Source organism: Equus caballus, chromosome 7, assembly GCF_041296265.1.
Source record: "Equus caballus isolate H_3958 breed thoroughbred chromosome 7, TB-T2T, whole genome shotgun sequence".
Taxonomy (NCBI): Eukaryota; Metazoa; Chordata; class Mammalia; order Perissodactyla; family Equidae; genus Equus; species Equus caballus.
In genome coordinates this window covers 97,782,501-97,803,254 of record NC_091690.1, presented here as the reverse complement: position 1 = coordinate 97,803,254, position 20,754 = coordinate 97,782,501, and the positions used below count along the sequence as shown (strand labels likewise).

Here is a 20,754-nt window from a genome sequence, read left to right as displayed (position 1 = left end):
TTTGTGCTGTCATGTCCTTAGGAATTTATTTTTTTTGTGTGTAAAAAGTATAAAACCGCTTGCTTTGGTCACTTCTCCAAGATTCTTTTCTTTTTTAAATTTTTAGTAGATTTATTACAAATATTAAGTCAAATTTTTAACCCCTACAAATCTTAATTTTTAGTGAAAACTAAAAATTAAGCAATTATGAACTGTATTTTACATCAACATTCTGTGGTTTGGCAAATTTATAAACAGTTTTCATAATTTCTAGAAGCATGCTAGTTCATAATACAATTTTGTCGTTGTTTAGTGATTATACTTCTTTTATTTTTACTCTTTTTTCTTATTGCGGTCATAATAGTTTATAACATTGCGAAATTTCAGTTGTACCTTATTATTTGTCAGTCACCCCTCGTGCCCACCTCCCCAACCCCCTTCCCCTCTGGTAACCACTAAACTGTTCTCTTTGTCTGTAGGTTTATCTTCCACAAAGGAGTGAAATCATACGGTGTTTGTCTTTCTCTGTCTGGCCTATTTCACTTAACATAATATCCTCAAGGTCCATCCATGTGGTTGCAAATGGACGATTTTAGCTTTTTTATGGCTGAGTAGCATTCCATTTTGTCTATATACCACATCTTCTTTATCCAATCATCAGTCTATGGGCACTTGGGTTGCTTCCACGTCTTGACTATCGTGAATAGTGCTGCAATGAAGGTAAGGGTTCATAAGTGTCTTTGAATTGTTGATTTCAAGTTCTGTGGATAAATACCCAGTAGTAGGATAGCTGGGTCGTATGGTATTTCTATGTTTAATTTTTTGAGAAATCTCTATACTGTTTTCCATAGTGGCTGCACCAGTTTGCATTCCCACCAGCAGTGTATAAGGGTTCCCTCTTCTTCACATCCTCCCCAACATTCATTGTTTTTTGTCTTGGTGACTATAGCCATTCTATTGGGCTTACAGTGATATCTAAGTGTAGTTTTGATTTGCATTTCCCTGGTGATTAGTGATGTTGAGCATCTTTTCATGTGCCTATTGGCCATCTGTATATCTTCTTTGAAAAAATCTCTGTTCATATCCTCTTCCCACTTTTTAATTGAGTTTGTTTTTTTGTAGTTCAGTTGTATGAGTTCTTTATATATTATGGAGATTGACCCCTTGTCAGATATATGATTTGCAAATATTTTCTCCCAGTTGGTGGGTTGTTTTTCATTTTGATCCTGGTTTCCTTTGCCTTCCAGAAGCTCTTTAGTCTGGTGAAGTCCCACTTGCTTATTTTGTCTTTTGTTTCCCTTGTCCAAGTAGACACAGTATTCAAAAAGATCCTTTTAAGACTGATGTCAAAGAGTGTACTGCCTATGTTTTCTTCCAGAAGTTTTATGGTTTCAGGTTTTACCTTCAAGTCTTTGGTCCATTTTGAGTCTATTTTTGTGTATGGAGAACGATAGAGATCTACTTTCATTCTTTTGCATGCTGCTGTCCATAAGGCTCATTTTTATGATCTCCTGTACACATGTATTAAATTTATTATTTCCTGTTAATTTTATTATTAGTCCAGTCACAAGAACTCATGTGGGTTAAGGGGGAAAATTTCCCACTCTCTGACAAGAGATATAGATTGATTAACTAACACATATCACACAGCCAGCAAGAGATGGAGCCAGGATTTTAGTAACTACTTCATAGTGTTATTGTGACATTTAAATGTGATAAAGAAAAATGTTCAATATGTAGTAAACATTCAATCAGTGTTAACTATAATTTTCATTATCATTGAAGAGACAAGTAAAAATAAATCAACTTAAATTATAATGCAATACAATACAATAGTACAAATGCACTATACATTCTGGTTTCAAATATACTGAAACAAGTTAAGAAAGAGATTACACTACTCATAATAGTACACAAAAAAGTGATGAAACTTGAGCTTCTTTGTGAATTGGGATAAATTTTGAAAGGTAAAGCAAGGTGGTCATTGTAGGGAAGGAAAATAGAGTAAGCAAGGCTCAATGGTGAAAAACCACAGCAGGTTCTTTCTCCAGTGAAACAATCGCATAAAACGAAAGGATAAGAATAATTTCAGGGAAAAATAGATGACCTGGAACACCAATTTAAGAGATTTAGATGATTCTGAGGAGATAGTGAGCCATGAAGTTTGGACCGGACTTGACAGAGCCCAGGGAGAATCTGAGATCAATTCATTACAGCAAGTAGTGAGTGAGAGCAGGAATTTGATAGGTGGGTATGTGGATAGAAGGTATGGTACGTAGATAATGCAGACAGACTGAAGAACATGAATTTTCCAAGGCTTAGTTTGAAGCCCTCTGAGATTTTTTCTTTCTTTCTCTTTTTTGTTTTGTTTTGCTTTCTGTCCATGGTATTCATTGTAGAGGAGAAAAAATAATTTTCCCTCTACCCTTCTAGTCCTTGGCTGAAACCCCCCTGTAATAAAAGACAGATTAACAGGAGAAAAGCAAACAGAGGTTTAATAACATGTATGCCCCCTGTATACATGAGAGATACCCAGGAAAACAGAGCAACTCCCGGAATACCATCCCCAGTTTCAGTAACACCTATCATACCAAACGAAGATGGCGGGGAAAGGGGAGCCAGTTATAGGCAGTTACAAGGAAAAGCACAGTAAACAAGGGTAAGGTTTTTCTGTAGATTTAAGTCTCTGCCTTCTCCATTGATAAGCGTTTCTAGAGATTTAGAGCCATCCTTCCCTTCCTGGTACAGAGAGGGAGACACCCTTACAAATGGAGATTTCTTTTATAAATGTAAATGTCTCTTACAAGAAGGAAACTTCTACTTGGTTTTTAGAGCTTACCTATGTCTTGTTTTTCTTAAAAATAGTCAGCTTAAAATAGTCCTTATGCCAAAGAGGCATATTTTGGGGTGACAAATTCTACTTGCCTCATAATTTACTTTCTCCCTTGTGTTAGTTAGAGTTCCATAGGACATAAATGGCCTGCTAAAGTGGGAAGTTGAGGAGAATTTAATAAAAGTACTATCTATTAAGGTGTGGGCAGGGTTGAGGGAAATCAACAAGGAATTGTGCAGTACCCTAGCTACAACAGGAAGTGTATGCTTTGTCTAGGTCTAAATAATCAAGAGGAACCAATAGTTACCAGAACCTGGTGCAAATAGCTATGGTTGAGGGGAGGACTACCTATAGGAACTGTGGCCCTCAACAGAGGAACACCTTCAACCTAAGGCCACCTGCAAGGGAGGGGGCTGAGGGAACAAATGCCCCAACCTCACTCCTTTCCCTCTTGCCAATCTTGCCAGTGCCTTTATTGGCTGAGCCCAACCAGAAGAGAGACAATAGGGAGCTTGTGGAGAGAGTCCATAAAGATGAGCCTCTTGGGACAAAAGCAAGGTCAAAAAAAGGTGAGGAATCAATCTGGCGGGGAAAATATCTAGCACATCAAATAAATCTCAAATTCAAATTGACGTCTATCTTTGGGGATGACAATGGCCACCAAGTTCGTAGCAGTTTTAAAGCTGGAATACACTCTAAAAATTATCTAGTTGACCTCTTTCCTGCTCTTACTCCCATCTAAGAAATAAGAAATTCAGGGCTCAGTCCTCTGAAGGTTAAATGTCTATTCATCAAAACACAATTCAAGAAACAGAAAGAACTCTAGGTATTTCCTGCAAAAAGAGATTTTGCACAAAGAATTGGGTGTTTACAAAATTGTTGGAAATACTGGAAGGGAAGGATTTCAAGAGTAGCTACTGGACTATTGCCTTCTAATGTACGCAGCCATGACTGGGATCCAGAGCCACCACTACCATCAACTCTCCACACTCATGAAACAAACTGTAGTCACTAAGACTGTAGCAGCTGATGCTAGAACTGCCTCTCCAGATCCAAGTCTCTGTGATTTAGCTTCTAGCATTGTAACTAGAGAAAGATGGCCTCTGTCTCACTACCACTTTCCAAATTTCAGGCAAGCAGATCTAACCAGTAGAATATAATTCCCATCCAGAACCACAAGAGAAGCTTAGAAAGATAGCTTTTACTTCTCCAGACTTGGAAACATGAGAAGACATCCTTGTATCTTCTCAACAGAAGGAGAATGGATGCTGAGTCTCAGTCCACCAGCTCCGGAAGTCACAGCTTATAACATGTATAGCTGAACTACCTACTACATCTCTACAAATGGAATTCCAAAATTCCAGAGAAAAGTGAACTAAACTAACACAACTATTATTAAATGATATTTCAAAGGGCTCCTCCTTCAAGAGTATTTTAATTTATTAATAAAATACTGACTATTTTATCAAATACTGGAATGTAATTGTTACAGAGAGAGCTAATAGGAGATACTATATCACACATTACAGAACTCTAGTTTTTCTGCCAGAAAACCCAATGCAAAGACAAAAGAATTGCCACACGCTGTGTGAATATGGACCACGTCTATTGTTAGACACCCCAAGCCAAAATTTTAACACAATGGTAAGTGCTTAACTTATGTTATCTAAATTAATTCTTACAAAAATTCCACAAAGTTTGTATTATTACCCTTATTTTATCTATTAGGAAAGTGAAGCTCAGAGAAATAAAGCAATTTACCTTAACTTTCACAGACGATAAGAGAAAGACTTAGGACTTCAGCCTCATTTTGTCTCATGCCACACATGGCGCTGTCTTCTTCTTTCTTGTTCCTGAGGACACTGAGCGATCAGAATACCTGTGAAGTGTCACATCAAAGATGTCCCGAGAATTGGGCCAGTGTTGACATCATTAAAGCACTTCTCTTTTAAAGCTGAAAAGAGAATTCTTAGTAGACTCTATCGTAGTTTCCACTCCCCGCCACCTACCCCCACCAGCCAGGCTCTTTCATTTTTAATGAGAAAGGATTCCCCTCCTTTATTTGTTCTTTTCTGTAAGTTGATAATTTGATGTTGGTTTCAACATTTGAATGAGAAGATTGTGAAACCCACCCACATGTTTCACTTTTAATTCTATCGTGAGGGATTGTAGAGTTGGAAAGGGAAAGGAATGATGTCGAGAAGTGTATGCATGAGAGCCCCAAGCAGTCAGGCTGTCCCCTTCTGGGCAGAGTAGCAGGTGAGTGGGGGTTTTGGTAGAATAGGTAAAATTGAATTCAATAGAATTTTTTTCATGTTATAGAATTCAATCTCCAATGCCAAGCCAAGTAAGCCACCCACACTATTTAATATTTTCCATCTGTTCAATTCTACAACTTTGAAAACAGTGACGACTGATATATAAAAAAGTATTTAGTATACTAATATGAGTTACAAATAATCTAGCAGTCAAGAGAAATTGTAAAGTAATATTAGCAATACTCATAAGTGATTGCATTAATTTTATTACTTCTAGTACTAAGGACAATAGCTTTCCCCTGCCTTCTAAATATTATGTTTCTCTTTTATTACTTTTATGTACAGTCTTGATATTTTCTTTTCATCTTTACTGTTTTATTATGTGTCTTTTATTGTAAATCTTCTCAAATTTTTTGGAAAGAATGTTAAGAAATTATGAATGATTTATAATGTATTGTAAATGAGGATGATCTGTAAATAAAATTTGGAACAATAAGTGTAGAGATGTGGTCAGAGAAACATTAATTCTACAAATTGTAAATAAAAATGCTAATGGTATACTGTCTCTTAAGTTGAAAAGAATGTTGATAGAATATACTGTACTTATAGAAGCTGAACTTATCATTTTTAGTACATTTATTTTTTTAAATAAGCTTTTAATTTTAGAACAGTTTTGGATTTACATACAAATTCGAAAGATAGTACAAAGAGTTTCCACATAATAACCTGTATCCAATTTCCTCTAATGTTAATATCTTACATTACCACAGTACTTTAGTTACAATTAATGAACCAATATGATACACTATAATTAATTAAAATCTTTATTCAGATCTCCTTGGTTTTTACCTGATGTCTTTTTCTGTTCCAGAATCCCACCTGGGATACCACATTACGTTTAAATGTCACATCTTTTTAGGCTCCTGTTGGCTGTGAGTTAATACAGTTAACATTTTTTCTTTTTTTTTTTTTGGTGAGGAAGATTTGCCCTGAGCTAACATCTGTTGCCAATCTTCCTTTTTTCTTTTTTGTGCTTGAGGAAGATTAGCCCTGAGATAACATCTTTGCCAATCTTCCTCTATTTTTCATTTGTGGGAGACTACCACAGCATGGCTGAGGAGCAGAGTGTGTCCGCGCCTGGGGTCCAAACCTGCAAACCCGGGTCACCAAAGCAGAGCACGTGGAACTTGGATCATTCACTCACCGCCCTCACCCTACAGTTAACTTTTCACTACAGAGAAATGATGAGTTTCTTTTGAGACCACATGGGAATCAAATAGCAAAGTACTTTGAAGAGTTATATAGAGAAATACAACCTAGCTCTGTTGCTTCTCACTTTCCCTGTGGTTTCCTCTGCTGATTAAATCCAGATAAAGTGGCCCTCTACTTGTGAGACTCCCTTTGATTTACAGTTGAGGCTTTAGGGCACTGGTTCTCAGCTCTGCCTGCACACTAGTGTCACCTGGATAGCTCTGAAAAACAACGATACCCAGGTTCCACCCCAGACCAATTAAATCAGAGTCTTTGAAAGAACAACCCAGCGATGGCATCAGTGTGTTTTACAGCTCCCAGGTGATGCCAGTGGGCAGCCAGGGTCGAGAACCACCGCTTTGGGGGTTGAGCCATCTCTGCTCAGGTTATATAACTTCTCCGAGAATGAACACGGCTCAAGTTGGCAGCTACTGGTTTGATCTCTTACAGCATAGTATCTAAGCTGTGGCAGAACTTGAAATCAATTTCCCTGGCATGCACCAAGGGAGGCAACGTGTGCAGTAGAAAGGCATTGACCTAAGAGTCGGGAGATATGTTTCGCTCCATCTGGATGACTTGGAAGGCTTTCTGCATAACCTCTCATGGTTATGGCTAAACATTAGAGGATTGCACTCGCTGACGTCTAAGGTTACGTGTCAGTTATAGTGTGAACGTTCTGGCTTCATCATCTTTACTGCTATTATTATTTCTCAAGGCAACAATAGCAGGGGTTCTAACACTCCAACAAAATATATGGAAAAGGAAGGAGAATAGTAAAGTACTGCTAATTAATTGTTTTCCTTAGGCTAAAGAAAAGTTCCATTATACCACTTGCAATGGCAATTAGAAGATCTGTTTTTCTAGATGAATACTTAAAATTCTGGGTGTGAAAGTCACATGTAATTTAATCCCAAAGAGTTTAGTTTGTAATCACTTCTTATTTATTTCAAAGATACTATCTAGAATGCAATCGAGTCAGTGGGCCTTTTGATGTGGAAGGATAAATTTGGGAATGGCGGAGATGTTGATGAAGAAGTGAGATGGAAGTTGGGGATGGAGGGGCACTGCCATGAGATTCAGCCGGGACGGAGATTCCTGCTGAGAGCAAGCCTGTTGTCTGGATGATTCGGGGTGAGGGGGACAAGAGAGTAACTGTTTAAGGGCTAGAGACATGTCGGAACAGAGCCATCAATGGCAATCCAGTTTTTGTGAGAGCTGGAATGTTTAACCATCTTTGTACTCGGGACCTGTCCTAGCCCAGCCTTATACGAATAAAATTCCACAGTCTCTATGCCCAATTTCCACTTTAGCTGACCATTCAGAAAAAGTGATGTCTAATTGTGCCATGAGTGTTTCTTTTGCCACTCTATAGCCAGCTCTGAGCGTGCTAAGCTGAAGGTTTCCTGACTATTATAGTACAACCAGAGGAAACCCCGGGACATCTCTTAAGGAGTGGCAACAAGTTTTAGCTGTTCTACTTTGTACTTAGAGGTTGAATTGAGAAAACTATTGAACTCTATGCTGAAATAATGACAATCGAGCCCTCCTACAGCACGTAAAAAGGAAAATATTACTTTCTTTTGATAATGTGAACTTATGCCATCATTAAATTTTCAGTAGTCTCTTTTGAAAATGGGTCTTTGATAGTAGTAAATAGGTATATTCACTAAATTTTCTCACAAATCTAAGATATAGGAACTTTAGACTTTTAGCTCCTTGAAGGAAAACGTTTAAATTAAATAAAATTTAAAATAACCATATAAAGAGATAAATTCAGGAGTAATTAAATGCACACAGTGCGTGGCCCCTGGACCACCCCCAGCCAGGTGAAAGCACTGGAGACCCTGTGCTCACCCTTCTCCTTCACCTGCCTGCTTTCTGGCTGACTGCTGCCACTGGACTCCCTCCTATGGATCTCTCCTCCCTCCAGACAAGTGGTTTCAATTCCCAGCTTCTCTCTCAACTAGACACAGACATGCTTAAGGTATTTTATATTGTTTTAAATGCCTGTGAACTTTGAGAAACAGCAGCTGTTATCTGACCCATAAGTGGGTGCACTAAATACTAATTTTTCTTTTCTCTGCCTAGGAGCTAGAAAGCTCAGTGCTGAATCTCCCAGTCTCCCACATCCCACAGTGCATGCGATAGTGCAGGCAAGAGCAGGTGTGATGAGGCCCTCTGGGGAAGCTATCACTTTCCTAATAGAAAGTGGGCAGATAGGTACTGACCCTGGTATTTATCCTGTTTTTCTTCTTCTTCCAACTCAGAATATAGATGTGATGCTTGGAGTTGTAGGGCCATCATAGAAAATTAGATAATGTGCTGAGGATGGGCCGTTTATGATATAACTGAAAATTTGCAACATCTCTGTATGCTTACTTTCAAACTTTCTACTTTGTGAAAAAATATGGCTCTATTTAACCTACAAAATAATGTTTTTTTAAAATTACTTGCAGCTTGACACATTCCTACCTGATATACTGGCTAACAACAGTACTGCAAAATGTTAAAAGTGATGAGGTACCTAAAATGGCTCTAATGGCCTTTCAAGACAAAATGGCAGACTTTGTAAATATGCTTGCTTCCTTACCTCCCACATCCCATTGAGCCACAGTTAAAATACTCAAAAGGGAATAAATACATAAAAGCTCCAATGATAGGAAGGAGAGGTAAAATAACACAAGACAAGTCAATTTGAATAATGTCTGCAAGAGGGAAAGCAATTGGTATCTCACTGAAAAATAAATCAGAGTGGAGGAAGCTGCTTCACCAACACCCAGCAGGTCAGAAGAATCCCAGAGATGGAAGCTTTCTTCCAGCAGAACCTGCTGGGGACTCCAGGCTTGGGGAAGGCAAGCACAGACATCAGGAACTGACACTGAGGGGCTGGCCCAGTGGCATAGTGGTTAAGTTCATGCACTCTGCTTCTGTGGCCCAGGGTTCACAGATTCAGATCCCAGACATGGAGCTACACACCACTCATCAAGCTATGCTGTGGCAGCATCCCACATAAAAAAATAGAGGAAGATTGGCACAGATGTTAGCCCAGTGACAATCTTCCTCAAACAAAAAGAGGAAGATTGGCAGTAGATGTTAGCTCAAGGTCAATCTTCCTCACCAAAAACAAAAAAAATTTTAATTAAAAATTTTAAAAAAAGAATTGACACTGAAATGGCATTCACTGTAACAAATTGAGAACTATATAGCATAGTTGAGTCAGATTGGCAACTACAGCCACTCTACGCACATAGAAGAAAACTGCCAGTGAAGGAATGGGCTCTTCAAACACCTAAGATTTGTTTTCTAATTAACCATAGCAAGTGGTCTGGAATGGAGACCAAAGATTAGTGTTTCTTAAAAACTCCCCAAACTGTATAGCTTAAGGTTGAGAATCACTTGTCCAGTGGGAAGGGGATATGTACTTTATCATATAGCATAACACATTATTGACAGGGACAATGACCGGTACTGTAGGATGCTCTGAGGAAACAGAGTGAAGGGAGGGATTCTCAAGAGACATGACATCTCAGCAGTCTCTGACGATACCTAAGCCACCGTCTCCTACTCTTTGTAACTTCATGTTGAAAAAGGGTTGAGGGTTGGGAGAAAAATGCCTCTGGGAAAATAGCATATTTAAACTTATGCAAAGCAAAACAGAATATGGTATAGATAGAAAACTGTCAAGCACTGGGTGTGGCTGGGCACATGGTATAGAAATACAATGACGGTAGGAGTAACTAGAGAAGTCAGTAGGCATTGATCATAAGAGATCTCTGGAGAACTATGGAAGGATTTGATTTCTGGGAGTGGCATGACTGCGTCTGAGTTTCAGGAAGATCACAATGAGTACGGCATGAAAGATGATGAGATCTGAGGCAATAAAGTGTGGGGGGTTCTGCAAATCGCCTTTAAGAGAAAGAAAATGGCCTGCAGAACAACAACTAGAGTTGCAGGAGGGGATGAGTGCCAGATGATTCAAGATGCAGAATCAGCCAGTCTTGATCACACAATGAAATGAGGATGCTGTGAAATGATCATAAGGAACAGGGAAACCTACCGGAGAATGTGAGAAGAAAACTATTTCAGTGAAATAGATTTTGAGTTGTTTTAAAAATACTGAATTTGAGATGCTTATAGAAAATTCTCCTCTTTCTCCTGTAGAAAGGAAAAAGGGCTGCCATCTTCAGTCTCTACTTGCTATCAAGAAGGGAGATTGTCTTTTGTTAACAATAGTTCAAGGAAATTAATAGATATCTTAGGGAACCTCCCAATCGCTCCTTTTTTCTCTAGTCTTAGGTCATTATTTGACACATGACTCCACCTGTTGACACAAAATAGTGAGATTCACTTTCATAAATCACACAGTCAATTTCCTCTCTTATCTAAGCTGACCTCAAACATGGGTCAGCAAAGGTATGTTTTGAGAGGTAAGCAGTTTACTTTTTGGTCCCAAACATCTTCCTCACTGGTCCAACTATTCCTTTATTATCATATCCCCCATTTTTATTAAGAATTTGAAGCCAAGTGTTAAAATATAAATGCCTCCTGAGATAATATAACTCAGTAAACCACCATTAACCATTGATGCGTTGTGCACAAAAGAATTTGCTACTTTAGTCAGAGAGTAGGTTCTGAGGCTTTGGGACTAAGGAAATAAGTAAAGTATCAGTTAGTATGAGGACAAGTTGTGTCTATCTGGTAGGAATGCATTTCAGCCAAAGGTAATGAAATATCCTACTAATGATAGCTTAAACAACTGAGGGTTTATTGATTTCACCTAACAAGAAATCTGGAGGTAGGCGGCTGCCGACATTGCCTCAGCTGCTTAACAATTTCATCAAGAACCCAGGCTCATTTCTACATTTTCTTTGCCATCTTTGTGGGTTGGCTTTTCATCCTTAAGTTGTTGCTTCATAGTTAGGAGGTGGCTGCCCAAGCTCTAGGAAGCATGACCACGGTCAAAGGCAGGAAGTGAGGGAAGGGGAGAGACTCAGGATAAACGGAATGAGATGCAACCATGCTCTTTTTAGGGAAGGAAACATTTCCCAGAGATGTCTTTGAAAATTTCCTCAGACATTTTCATTGCCCAGAAGTTGAGTCTGGGCCTATCTTCCCAAATATCAATGATTTTGGCCTAATATCTGGGTCTGTTAACAGTTAAATGGGGTAGGTGGAATTCCTGTTGGGTAAAAACAGGTGTCATTTAGGTATCCAGGTGTTCTGGAGGCTGTGTAAGAAAAAAATTTCCATCTTCATAGGCTTTTGCTTCATTTCATTTAACACAAGGAAAGGGATGTGCTTAGGTGGTGGGGCCCCAGAATGCAGTGATTTTTGTACCTCGTAGGTGTAGGATTTGAGAGCATAGAGGGTCAGCTTTCTAGTTTTCTTAGTGGCATCAGTTTATAACATGTATATTCTAGATGCATTCTGAAATGTGTATTCCTGATGTACATCATGACAAAATTCTCCTCTTCTTTCTTTGAAGTAATGGAAGATTGCTGGGCTGATCAAAATATGATTCTTAATGGGTACATGGAGGAGACTGTGATTTGAAAAGTAAGAGGATTTACTTTAGATGGGTAGGAAGTAATGGTGGCTGATGAATCCAAAGGGGAGGTGCACGTAGGAGCTCACATGCATAGTCTGGCTCCTATTGAGAGGCCATTTGGTTTAGAGGAGCATCAAAGTCCTCCTTCTTCCTAACCCTAGAAAGAAGAGGTGATAGGGTGCATACAGTGTGAGCATTGCTTGAACAGAGGCCTATTTCACTATAATTAAGGTGAGAAACCAGGAGCGTCAGTACAGAGTGGAAACTGCTATCCAGACTCTGAAAGAAACCTGGCAGCTAAGAGCGGTATTCTCAACCACAAAGCCGCGTAAAGGCATCTCACGTCAGACACTGCTACTCTGACTCCTCACCTGCATTATTTTATTTTGTCTGTGTCATTGGTCAGCTACAGCTATGCTTAGGGGAAAATATATAGCCTCGTATGCATGTATTAATTTAAAAAAGCTGAAAATCAGTGACCTAACCAACTATCTTAAGAACTTAGAAGGATAACTGCAAATTAAGCCCAAGGAAATTAGAACAAGGAAATAACATGGATAAAAGCATAAATGAATTAAATAGAAAATAAATGCATGATAAAGAAAACACAAACAGCCTATAGCTGGTTCTTTGGAAACATTTTAATGTTGACCAACCACTCTTTATCTGGACAACGAAGCTGTTTCTGTATTGGAGGCAGCAGATGAGGCATTCACAATCTGTCTGTTGTTTTCACTGTCAAATCTTTTGGAGACATAATGAATTTCTTGGCCTAATGAGACTGTTACCTTTTGAAAGTCTACTCTTTACTTTACATGGTCAGAGCAGTGCAGAAATACTAGACAGAAATGAACATGTTATTTCACTGGAAAACAATGGAATCTGGGCAGAAGGTATACCTACTTTATTAAGACTCAGTTCTCCCTCATAGCTGTGGTATTTGGATTGTTAATATTTTACTGCAAACAAAGAGAAGTGTTTAGGCTCTTAGAAGAAGCCAGAGTGATAATGCCCTTAACAAAAGGGTGGGAGTTTAGGGAAAGGAAGAAGAAAACAGTCTTGATGGAAGCTTTGGAGTCAGCCTCACGTGGACCGACACCAGAGGAGGAAACTGGAATGCACTTTGCTCGTAAGGAGCAAGGCCAGCTACTGTCATATTCATTATTGCCTTGAAAAATGCCCTGGACTCACAGACCTTTATTAAATTCTTGACGTAGTTGAAGATTGGCCATTCTTTTGAAGAATTCCTTGTGAGTGCATTTTGCACATAATGAATGAATTTTCAGAGACAGCCATTCCTGCCCCTTTCGGGTCAGCTAGCCGTCTTCAAATTTCTAACTTGCTGGGGCTTGTTAGAGGTAAGATGGTGGCATGATAAAGACTGAGCCAGAACTCCAATTATAAATGGAGATTACCAACAGCATGACCGGAGGAAGTGCAAGGAAAGGCTGTAAGGAACATGATGCAGGATCTTGCCTTAATCACCCTGCATCTTGTTGTAGAAGCCACATGATTTGTTTTTCTTTTAACTAAAGTGAATTGAATTAAATTGGATTGAACTGAATGAGGCTCTGGATCATGAGAGACAGCCTGAGAGTAAAGTCAGACCTTTGAAAATAACACCAAGTGTGAAATGAGCCCCAGGAAAAAGGGTTGTTTAGAAGGGTAGTGACACAAACTGGCCCATGACCAAACTGCCCTGCTCCAAAGGCACAACAATCAACGTAGGAAGAATGGATGGAACAAGAGAGAAAGATAACATGCAGAAATCACACACACAGAGACAAATAGCACAATGACTAGCCTGTTCTCTAAACACAGGGACCCTGTATACAGTTAGGGCTCAATTAATATTACCTGCTTGGTTTTCCCATTCATTTTTAATCATTACTAAAAATCATTACTTCAAATGAATAGTAACTGAACTATACTACGGGCTAGACTGTGTTTATTATTTACACGCCATATCTCAATTAAATCTCACAAGAAGCTTATATTTACTTTTATTATCTCCATTTGACAAAGGATTAGGGAGTCTTAGAGACATTGGAGGAAGCTTCCCACAGTGGCACATGTAGATGCCACGTTCTGAATGAAGGAGTGAATGAATAACCAGTAGACACATGAATGTACGAGTTCATGATCCAGTTAGTTTAATAGCTATTGCTCACATATTTAACTTTTAGGAGAGATAAAAGAAGTGACGCACTGAAAAGCTCTTGTTTTCCTCAGTCCTAAGTTCTTACTAGAATGTGACGAACCTCTCCTCTCTTTTGCTCATTTTTTCTTAGTATTATTTGCATCCTTAGCCTATTTTTAATTTCATAATAGTAAACATCCGCCTTGTGTCTACAAAAAAGACTATTAAAAAAGAGACGGATTTTTCTTTGCTACTTAAGTAACGATCACCTACTCTAAGGACAGTGCTTAAGTGCTTTAGAGAATAATACTTATCTATATGATAAATATATGTGACAAATACATCCCTTCTTTCAGCTCCCATTAGCTTCCTATCTGCCTCCCTCCATTAGCTGACTACATTCATTAGCACAAAAGTCTTTAGTAGCATTAATCTAATACTCTGAGAAATATGCCAACTAACAAGAGCACCTCTGCACAGAAGCCACTTAGCATACACTCTGGAGCCAGACTATCTGTTTGAATACTAGCTACATCACTTCATACCTTTGTGAACCTGGGCAAGTTTCTTAGCCTCTCCAAGCCTCAGTTTCCTTACCTGTAAAATGAGGATGCAAAAATCTTGACCTCAGGGTTGTTTTTATGCTGACTGAATGAATTATTCTAAGTAATTACTTAGAAAAATGCACAGGGACTGCATTATATAAATGTCAACTGTTTTTATGATTTTCCCAACTTTACTGCCCTACAGAGTGAGGCTGTCCCAACTTTCTCCAGATGACACTCAGAAAATGTGCCTTTGAAGAGGAAGATGGGGAATGGAAGAGGAGAAACAAGAATATGAAACCAATAACAGAAGTTAAGTTCTCCTTATTTCGATGACAGACAACATGTGTGCCATGTTTCAGCTGAGAAAGCCTTGACACTTGGAATTGGATTTTTCAGGGAATTAAATGTCCGAGTTTCTCTCTGAAAGTACAAATGAGAGGGCAGTTTTAAGGAACTTTGGTGACACAGGCTCATTCCCTTTGGCAGTAGCATAAGCAACAGCAGTTTATGGGGAGAATAGAAATTCATTCCGACCCATGACTTTACATTACGTTGTGCTTTCTCTCTTGGGGAGGAAGTTTGGACTGCACAGCAACTCTGTGATCCAAAGCAGCTTGCTTGCCCCATAGTGTGATACAAAGCGGTAATAGTCAGGAGTCCTGATAACTGAGTCAGAAGGAGATATTGCTCTTTTGGTTCCGAGTTGCGGAAGCTTTGCTGGCATCCACTGCCTGAAAAGCTGATTCCGTCCCAGATAGAGGTGAGATACATGAACACAGGGAGGACACAGAACACGGCAAGGCATTGGTAGTAATATGATCAATTAATTTAGTAAAGGGTGCCATCTGACTATGGAGCCATCCGACAGGAAATGTGTGCAAGCCCCACAGTGAAAACATGATTTCTGTTAATTGCCTGCTTTCATCATGCAGATCCCATGAGGCAGCCAAGCTGGCATATGAAAGGACCAGTTACTGGCTAAACTGCTGCCTAATGTCCTTTGTGGGAGAGATCTGGGCCTCAGATTGACCTGAAGTATAAAACACCATTGAGTGCTCTATCTTCTTCTTAATCTAGGGCATGACCATTGGCCCGGATTTCCCAACATTCCCCCTCTGTTGTCGGTCAGTCCTTGGCTACTCAACATTTGTCTCTGCCAGATCCTTGCTTTACTGACCACGGTTAAAAGCCAGAAAAAGACTGAGGTGACCTTGGGTATGGGCCACATTACTGTTCATTACTTGCTTGAAAAGGAAAAAAAATGCAAACAAGAATTATTCTTCATAAAGTTGGTTTAATTCTTGCGAGCAAGTTTATGAGTCATTTTATGAATGGCTCCCGCTTCAAATTAGGGCTCCTGTTTCCGCTTCCAATGAGCCTCTAGTATTACATCTAATATTGTTTCCTCTCAGCAATTGAAATGTACATCCCTGCTGGGTGGTAAGAATAGAATTTCTTTCCGGAATTCTTTCTTCTTTCTGAATTGCTTCATTTTACTTCCCCCAAAACTAAAATAAAGTAATTTGTACCTAAAACTAGACAAAATTAACCTCACGGCTCGTTCTGCTTTCAGTCTGCGACCTGGCTCCTTGGCACAGGAGGCTGCTTTCACTCATGGCCCCGCCTCACCCCCTCCTTTGGGCAGGAGGAAGATGTCTTCCATGGGAGTAAATGGGCTCAGAGGGTTTTTGAACTGCTTTTTAAACTTTTAAAACTGCTCAAAGGGTTTTTGAGCACAGTAATGTGAAGGTCAATTAGAATGAAGGTTCTGGAATCAGGGCCTATGCCCCCCAGGGCACAGGTGTCACCCTGTTACTTCGTTCCTGGCAGAGTGTTCGCTGTCCTCTGGCCGCTGCACAGACTGGCTCCGGAGGCTCCAGAGAATAAGCTTATTTTGTTTCCATGTTCTTGAACCTATAAGCCGTGTCTGGCATGCTCTCCTCGCCGTCCTTTCTGCAAAGCGAATAGTTCCATCGTGATGATAAGAAATAATGGTTGCAAGTCTTCCCTGCTGTGTACATGGATGACATTACATATTAAGACAATACTCTTTCCTGTTGACACAGAATCCTTCTCAACATAGTGTTTGGGAATGCTAGCACCAATTGATTAGCATTGTTGTGCATGAAAAAAGGACTAAAAATGAAAAACCCTATATTTACCCTGCTCTCGGTTTGAGGAACCCAAGTCCTCCAACTTTGTTATTTGGGTAGTGGATAGGAGACAGAAAACATAGACATTCAGTAGGGTGAACCATGCCATGCATGAGGGCCTTTCATACCTCTGTTGAGCTATTGAGAGAGGGGCAGGGAGAGAGGGAGGAACAAACACAAGTCCCATAAAAGTAACAGTCGATAATGATTATCATGTATTAAATTTCAAAATTCAAAACTTGCCATACCAACATAAATATTGACATTGTCATTAATTCAACCATTATCACATGTACTAGACAGAAAGAAGAACGAATGCAGTGAGAGACTACAGTCAGGCAAGCGAAACCTTCCTACAAATATCCAGCATCCTTCCACTTATACATTCCCAGCCAGAACTGTGTCTCAGGACCACCCCTAACTGCTAGGGAAGCTGGGAAATATTGTTTTTTGAAAACTAACACATAAGTGCCCCAAACACAATGGGGGTTTCTGTCAGTAAGAAAGGCAGAATCAATTCTGGGTGAGTAATTAACCATGTCTGACACAGGCCCTTCTAGTACACACTTTCATAACGATAACTACCTTGTTTGCTTAGAATTTATCACAGACAAAATTATGTACTTGCTGTCTTGCCACCACCTTGTGAGCTCTGAGAGGGCTGAGTACGAGTCTGTTTTTTACTGACCTTTTATTTCCAGGAACCAGTTCAGTGTCTGTAGCGCAACAGGCACTCAAAGCATATTTGTTAAAAAATGAATAATTTCCCACCACGTTTTCCTAGTTCAGGCAAGTACCGTCTCCTCTGTGGGTTACCACATTTCTGATGAGCATCCCAATTAGTCTCCTTGCTCTCCCTCTACTGGCTGAGTGATCCCTCTGAAGTGATTTGTAACCAAGTCAAACCACTCAATAGTTCACCATTATCTAAAGGATAAAGTCTGATTCCTGAAGATGATTTACAAAGACCTTAATGACTTGATACCCAGATATCTTTCCTGCTCATCATTTACCTTTCCCTGCTTTTTACTCTATTTCTATACTAACTATTTTTCAATTCCTCAAAGAAGCCGTAATCTCTTTTTTCACTTGAGATATAACTTACATACAATAAAATTCATTTTGTATACAGTTTTATAAGCTTCTACAAAAGAGCAGAATCTTGTGACTAACACCATAGTCTATTTATAGAATATTGCCATCACCCTCCACGATTCCCTCGTGACTCTTTGTAGTCAACCTCTATCCCTGCCTCCAGTCCCTGATAACCAATGATCAGTTTTCTGTCCTTATAAATTTTATTTTTTCCAGAAAAATATATAACTAGAATCATAGAGCAAGGAGCCTTTTAAGTCTGGATATTTTACTTAACATAATGCTTTTGAGATTCATTCCTGTTGGGTATGTATTAGTAATGTGTTCCTATTTGTTGCTGACTAGTCTTCCATTGTACGGATATACCACAGTCTATCCATTTACTCATTACAGAGCATTTGCATTGTTTCCAGTTTGGGGTAATTATGAATGAAACCACTATAAACACTCACATATAGGTTTTCATATGAATACAAGTTACCTTTTCACCTTGGAGTGGGATTACTAGATTGTAATGATAAGTGTATGTTAAACTTTTTAAGAAACTGCTTTCCAAACTGTTTTCCAGAGAGGCCACTGTATTGAGCTTTCCCCCAATATTCTCTTTTAATGCTGGCCCTTTTGCTTGTCTTGCAGTTACTCCATTCATCTCCTTCCCTCTACTGCTTTATGCTTAGACTTCAGCTTTTAGTTTGGCAATTGCTTTCTCTGGGAAAGTCGTCCCTGATCCCGGCTCTGGATTGATGCGTCTCCTCTGTTCTCTCACACTATTGTATGTCTCCTCAATTAATGTTGCATAATCTAAAAGAATGGAAAAATAATGCTATTTCAGTCTCAATTTGAACTGAGCTTGCAACATTAGGGATGTCAACTACTCCGACATTCAAAGGGATGTACTACACTACCTTAGGAGAATTTACAAAGGAATAGCTCACATCTATTTTTTCAACTGTGGCTTATCACTCATTCAAGGATATCTCAAACAATGGAGGTTAAAAGTCTGGGAGAAAAAAATTTCCTTGGAAAAACAATTTGGAGTGAGGCCACATATTCTGTTCTTCATGGACCAAGGAGAGGGTGCTTCTACTTCCCTTCAAGACAAGTGAGAGAGAATTCCAGAGGACCACTTGGACAGCTTGGTCTTTGTTTCCTAGTATCTGTGGGAGCACAGCAACTGGTGCCAAGTCCTTTTCTGAAAAGGCCTTAAAATTGTGAGATTTTAACTAGATAGCTACTGTGATGGTGGGATAAGAAGAGGTAACTCCGCGGGGAAAGTCATGGGAACCTAGAATTTTCAGAGCACGGGATTGTGAGTTTTTCTCATGAACCAACTGGGGGCTATATAACAGGTAGCCTTCCTGCACCTATCTGAAAAAGAATTGACAAAAAAATGTACTGCCTGGAAGGGTAATGAGATCTCCAACAGACTCTGTGTCAAGTGGAGGGTCTCTAGGGTAGAGATCATCCACAGTAAAGGAAGGAAAGGTGCAAGATCCCCAATGATGATGATGACCACCCACAGTGCACTCCAAGGGGGATCGAATGCAGATCACAGCTGCCCCAGCAGGGCATGACTTTTCCTCCCATTTGCCTCATTTTCTTCAGATCACATCAAGCTGGAAGAGGTAGCGATATCTAGTGAGTGAGAGGGGAGAGGTATAAATGCTGGGGGGGAGTTAGAGGAGAGGAAATAAAAAATAATAAGTAATTTGTTCATCCCCTACATTTTGACATTCAGCTTGTGGTCAATTACTTACTACTGTAATTGGTGCTGCAAACAAACATTTTGGCATATAGATTTTTGTCCATATTTCCTCTCATTTTCTTAGACAACTTTCCTAGATGTGGAATAATTGGAACTCCAAGTCCTAACAGTTTTGAGACTCTTGAAACATAATTTTAAAATTATAGTCCAGAAAGGTTTATGGTTTACATTCTCACTAGTAATTTATAAGGGTGTATACCTTGCTATACCCTCACCAATGAAATTAGTTTTAGGAAAAATCTATTAAATTGATAAATGCAAAGAGAAATATCATTGTTGTTTTAATTTCAATTATCCCTGGGATTAAATTGTGTTGTGTGTTTATTTTCCACTTCCATTTTCTCTGGAAGACTAGTTTGTTAATATCTGTTAAAGTAATTTTTATTCACAAGGCTGTATTTTAACCTAGAGGAGATGAATTAAGGCGAGGAATGCACTTCTTGATCTTTCTAGGCCTCTTGCTATCCTGTGTATTTATTTCTGGAAAAAACTGCATTTTCAAACACAAACCATTGTGTTATTCGATCAATTTTTTTAGTGCATATTCCCCATCCTTGCTGGTCGAGAAAATCAATCCAGCCAATTAATGCGTTGGAGAATGGGGAAAAAAAGTGATACTTCTGTGTGGCAGTCCTTCCTGTCACTTGGAAATGCATCTTAAACACTTCAAGGAACACTAGCGTGAGTGTGTGAATGGACGTCCCCATAGAGAGAGAGGAGGAGGAAGGAAGGAGAGTGTGCGGATGTTCATGCAAGTGGCATTGGGGGAGGGGATGAGCAGACAGGTGTTAGGTCAATGCTTCTCCTGTTCTACTTCAATTATGGCATTCAGGGGCAGAAAGGGGAGAAAGCAAAGCTGGACTTTTCTTTTCAGACGCAATCTACTTTCTGAGATGCCTGAAGAGAGTGCACTATAGGAAATTACAATTCTCTTGAATTTGATCAAAGAGGAAATATTTATTTGTGGGACCTAGAAAGTGGGGTGAAAAATACAAAGGGGTATACTTCTCAGAAATCTTTTCTTCTTTATAGGGTCCTGGATGAATACTTCATTGCAACAAACTTGGCTTCAAACCAGAAAGACATTGAGTCAAGAAGATAATAAAAATAGTTAGTAATAATCACATTTACCCTGTGTTACTATGTCTCAGACACTGGTGAACAACTGATCCACACACATTGTC

At 39.3% G+C, this 20,754-nt stretch overlaps 1 long non-coding RNA gene across 1 annotated transcript in view; it reads left to right on the top strand.

Annotated features, from left to right (window-relative positions):
- Window positions 1-16,102, top strand: part of LOC111774389 (uncharacterized) — a 70,892-nt gene extending 54,790 nt beyond the window's left edge. Inside the window, exon 3 of the long non-coding RNA XR_002809406.2 lies at window positions 14,760-16,102. This is a non-coding gene — a long non-coding RNA (uncharacterized lncRNA). The remainder of the gene's footprint in view (window positions 1-14,759) is intronic.
- Window positions 16,103-20,754: the final 4,652 nt, after the last annotated feature.